Genomic DNA, 6,000 nt, shown 5'->3' with positions numbered 1-6,000 from the left:
CTTTAAATCTAAATAATCGTGTTGACCATTATAAACGATCGTGTTGACTATGGTAAGCGATCGTTTAGATCATATATCCATATGATCGTGTAATTCTTTTTAAACGATGGATAAAAGGCTTCAAATCTATATGATCGTATTGATCATGTTAAATGATCGTGTTGACTATGGTAAGCGATTGTTTAGATCATTAAACACGATTGTGTAGTTTTTTCAAAACGATGGAAAAAAGGCCTCAAATTTAAAATTTGAAAAATAATATGAATTATTTTTTTTTAAAAAAAAACAACCCATCAACCCAGACTGACCCAACCCAAATGTTTTGGGTTAGGTTGGGTTGGATTGACTCTTGCCTATTGAATTGATAGGGTTCATTTTTTGCCAACCTGGTTACTTTGGTTAGTCCATATTTTTTCTCCAACTTGATTTATATACACCCCTATTTAGAAGTACGCAACTTCTCTTATAGTGTCCTGGTTGATAACAGTAGAAGCATCATTGTGTGTCCTCCAAACATGGTCCCCCATGGTATTTTCAATAATTTCTACATGCATGTTTTCCTATATCTCCCTTAGATGTCTCTCCCACTGAACAAGACCCACAGATTCCTATATTGACATAGATTTTAATTCGTTTTCTTCCTTCAGTTTTTCTTCCATCTTCCTCAATGCTTCTACTAACAAGTATAGGCTTGTCCACTCATGATTCACAATTTCTCATGTGTGATATTCTAATCTCGGTCCTTCGATGAGTTTCCTGCACAATTCCTTCTCCGTTGCACAAGGTATGGTTAGATATTCCATCCTTCTCCTAAACTTTTCTGCATATTCCATAACATAATTTGTTCCCTAGATGGATTCTTCTATTTCTTTCATGTTGCAATGATGTCTAGAGAAATATTCTCCTTCGAACATTCCCCTAAACATATCCCATTTCAATCTTCCCAAGTATTTAATTCCAACTAAACCTTCCTCCAACAACCTTTTGCCTCTTTCTGAAGTGCTATCTCTGCTAATTCCACCTTCAGCAGGTTTTCGGGGCATCTTGTTGCCTAAAAACAGTCATCTAAGAGCCCGTTTGATAACGTTCCCGTTTCTCGTTTCCCGTTTCTGTTTCTAATTTTTTAAGAAACATACGTGTTTGAATAACGTTCTTGTTTCTTGTTCCTAAAATAATTAGCAAATGAAGGTTTAATAAGAAATTTATGGGAACGATAAAAAGGAGTTTCTCCTCGTTCCGTTCCTTTTCTCTCCTTCCATTTTTCCTATTCGTTCTCAGACTTTCTTCTCCAGCGATTCTTCTTCTCTCTTTATTCTCCGTTTATTCTCAAGCTCTCTTTGTGCTCTGTTTCTTCTTTGTTCTCCAACTAAAGGTATGGCTCTCAATCCCACTTTCTCTTTCCAATTTTACTGATGGATTTTTCTTTTAGATCTATTTTAATTTTCATCAGATCTATCTCAATCTCTCTTTCTTCTGATGGGTTTTTTTTCAAATCTGTTCTCTTTTTTTTTTTTTTGCTGGTGTTGTGTTTCTATGTTTTTTATGGCTCTCAATCCATAATTACTATTACATTCTAGATGTCACAAAAATCAACTGAACAACTTTGTGTCGATGACGTTGTTGAGATTGATGGATTAAAAGGTGAGGAACCATGGTCAAATAAGAGTGAAGCTTTGTTTGTAGACTTAATGGATGAAGAGGTTACAAAAGGCAATCGACCAACTACAACATTTACAAAGATTAGTTGAAATTATATGAGAAGCCAACTAAATGCTAGTACAGGATATAATTATTCTCATGATCAATTGAAAAATAAGTTCAACAAGTTAAGACAAATTTACAAAGACTTTAAAAAGATATTGAGTGATATGACAGGAAATGGTTGGTATCCGTTATTAGGTACCATCAATCTTGAAGATGAGCAATGGAACGAGTTTTTTAAGGTATAATAGTTGCATTTTTTTCCATTTCTAATCATCTAAAGGCGAAGAGAGCTAAAAAGTTTTCATTTTCTATAGGTGAATAAGAGAGCTAAAAAGCTTACAAAAAGTGGTTGCCCGCATTATGAAAAGCTCGTAAGAATTTTTAGAGATACTACTGCAACAGGTGTAAATGCTTGCCCGTCAACAAGACTTATTTTAGATTCTTAAGATGAAAATGAAAATGATGTTACAAGCAACACAAACGTTGGTGTTGAAGAGAATGATAAAGGAATAAGCAAAAAACGAGTTCGAAGAAATAGAGACGAATTTGGCAGTTTCTTCTCATCATTCTTAGATGTATATGCGAAGAATGCAAAGAGAAAGAATGACATCCTTGAGAAAAGATCTTTTGGTTGTACATCTAGTGAAGTTGATGAGAGCCAAACATCAAGCAAAAAAGATGATCTCCATGAAGAGTTGATGGAATGTTTAGATATTTTAAATACAAGGGAAGATGTTGATGGAGAGGCTTATTCCAAAATACTGAAACTCTTGCACGAAGATCTTGCTTGGAGAAAGCTATTTTTGCGCATGCCCGATTCAAGGAAGAGAGATTTCATAAATAGTCTTTAGATGTCACTTGGGGATTGTTTTAGGATTATGTCATCTATTTTTTAATATTAGACTTGAACATGGATGTTGTATGTTTGACATTATGGTTTGGGAAAGTTACTTAAATTTTCTTTTCTTCCATCTTCGTCTGTTTCTTTTTTTTTTTTAAACTGTTATTTGGTTCATCGTGTATTATTTAGATTGGAGTAGCCAAATGTAAACGATGGTGTAAAAAAAGGAAACAATCGTGTAAAAAAAATAAATTATCTAAACAATCGTGTAACCAAATTTTGAGCCAAATTTAAACGATCGTGTACCAAAAGAATTAAAAAAAATTAAATCTAAACGATCGCGTACCAAATTTTGAGTCAAATCTAAACGATCGTGTATCAAAAGAATTTTAAAAAATCTAAACGATCGTGTACCATATTTTGAGCCAAATCTAAACGACCGTGTACCAAAATTTAAAAAAAAATCGTTTAGCCAAATCTAAACGATCATGTACCATATTTTGAGTCAAATCTAAACGATCGTGTACCAAATTTTGAGCCAAATCTAAACGATCGTGTACCATATTTTGAAAAAAAATCATTTAGATTTAGGTCCAAATCTAAACGATCGTGTAACCAAATTTAAATGTAACCAAATTAAACGATCGTGTAACAAAATTAAACGACAGAATTGAAAAAATCACCAAATCTAAACGATCGTGTATCAAATATATTTAACATGACTACGTTTTATGTACTGAGATGAATTTGTACCTTTTTTGTGTTTGATTTAGGGATATACTAATGAATTGATATGGACTTGATTCAAGATAATCATTCTGATGACGATTTTGATTCTGACGACAACGACGATGGTATCTTCATCCTTTTTACTTTACTCTACATGAGCTTGCACAGGATACAATCTTCAAAACAACCATGTAGAACCTCTGCACTAAGAGGACATGATTATGTGATTAAGTTGTTAAATGGAAACGATAGTAGATGTTTTGATTGTTTTAGGATGAAAAGAATTACATTCATAAGGTTTTGTGAAGATTTAAAATCAAAGACGAATCTGAAATCATCTAGATATCTTACCGTTCAAGAAAAAGTTGTTGTATTCTTATTAATCATATCACATAATGAAAGCAATTGTATAGCAGCAGAAAGATTTCAACATTCGGGTCATACATTTTCTCTAGCTTTTAACCTTGTTTTGAGGAAAGTTTGCAAGCTTGGTAGAGAAATTATTCGTCCACCCAATATGGACAATATACCAATGGAGATCGTATCAAATTCAAAATATTACCCTTTCTTTAAGGTAATGCGTTAATGTTTTGATTTATTTTCAGAAATAAAATGTTTTGAAATATATTTGTGTTTTTTATTATCCTTTAGGATTGTATTGGTGCTAGTGATGGCACTCATGTTGTTGCAAGTATTCTCCAAAATGAACAAATATCGTTTCCTGGAAATAAAACTAACACGACATGGAATATAATGTGTGTTTGTTCATTTGATATGTTATTCACGTATGTCATGTCTGGTTGGGAAGGATCAGCCAATGATTCTCGCATACTTCTAGAATGTATCAAGAATCCCGAGAATAAATTTCCTATGTCTAAGAGAGGTAAATAATTATGTATTTTTCAGAACTTTAATTCCATATTTGACTTTATGATAATTTTTTATTTGCTTTATTATATGCAGATCAATACTACCTTGTCGATTTAGGATATTCAAATATGCCAGGATTTTTAGCACCATTTCGAGGTCAAAGATATCATTTACGAGATTTTAGAGAAAGGAGACATCGCCCTCGAAATAGAGAAGAAGTGTTTAATTATCGACATTCTTCACTGCGAAATGTCATTGAACGTTGTTTTGGTGTTCTGAAGGCTCGATTTCCTATTCTTAAGCAAATGTCTCCTTACTCGATCAAGACACAAAAATATATACCGATAGCATGTTGCACAATTCACAATTATATTAGATTGAATGGTCGTTAAGATGATCTTTTCAATGACTTTAGCAATGAATTAATGATCGTTGAAGATACACATAATTTGTCAGCCAATTTGCAGAATGATATAATTGAATTAGATGTGAGTCGACAGCATCTACGAGAAATGGCCCGAGTGAGAGATGATATTGCGAATCAAATTTGGGCAACATTTGAAGGATAGATACAATTTTATGTTAGTGTTATTCTTTTTATTTGTGCAGAATGATATAATTGAATTAGATGTGAGTTGACAGCATCTACAAAAAATAATAAAAACAGGAAATAAGAAACAGTTACCAAACACATTTTCTGTTTCTGTTTCTTTTTTTAAAGAAACAAGAAACAGAAACAGTTATCGTTTACGTTCCTGTTTCTTGTCCTGAAAAAAGAAGAAATAGGAAACAGAAAACAGAAAACAGGGAACAAGAAACAGGAAACATAAATGTTACCAAACGGGTCCTAAATGATTCATTACTTGTTTGCTTCCGTAGAACTAACAAAACCACTAAACTCATAAACTCCTAGGGCTTCTAAATTACTATTTAAAAATTTTGCTCTTGTATCCATTGCTAGTTAAGTTCCAGGCCATCTGCAAGTGACACAAATTTATCTTCTATGAGTGGTGTTTTTCTTTTGAAAGTAACATATATTTATAGTGCTTCAAGTGAGATCATGTCCCCTCCGCCGTTCTACATATATTTTAGTACTCTTTTGAGTTTTCCGTAGTATACTATGGTCTTAAAGCCCAACTTACAACGTTAGACTTTTATACCCAAAAGACCAAACTTCTACCTAAGAATTCGAAAGTTTTTTAAGTGAAATTTCCTAAGATATTTTTTGAAATTATTTTTTTTCTAATTTACGTTTTCTAATGAGCCATATTCCTAAGTTATTTTTGCAAATCACATTTTCCTTTTTTATTATTTCTAACTGATTATTATTTTTGCAAAGTTATTATTCCTATGTTATTATTCCTAGAATTTCTTTTCCTAAGTTAATTTTGCAGAGTTCTTTTCGTAAGAAAAACTATCGACAATTATAGACATCCAAGAAAATCATGCAAATTATAATAATATATTCCTAAGAAAATTATAGCAATATGTTCATAAAAAATAATTAAGGCAAAGTCCACATACAAAGTTCAGGTACAACAATTGTTAAATGCAGAAGTGCCTAATTCTTACATTATAGTAAAAGTACAAACATTGAAACATAGGAAATAATGAATACATCGCAACCATATTACCTCACAAAAAATAATTAGGAAAAGGAGAATTCTGAAAAGATAAAAAAAAAAAAAAGTATTTAGATGAATCAAAGTGGAAAAAAGAAAAAGAAACAAAAAAGTTAAAATAATATACCAATTCTATGACTGAAACTGGATCCATACAATCGAAAGAAACAGTAAAGAGCCAACATAAGAGACAGAGAGTAGGGAGAAATGGGAGCCTCAGATGATTGAAATTTG

This window comes from Cucumis melo, chromosome 12, assembly GCF_025177605.1.
Source record: "Cucumis melo cultivar AY chromosome 12, USDA_Cmelo_AY_1.0, whole genome shotgun sequence".
NCBI lineage: Eukaryota > Viridiplantae > Streptophyta > Magnoliopsida > Cucurbitales > Cucurbitaceae > Cucumis > Cucumis melo.
Note: the sequence above shows the minus strand (reverse complement) of the source record.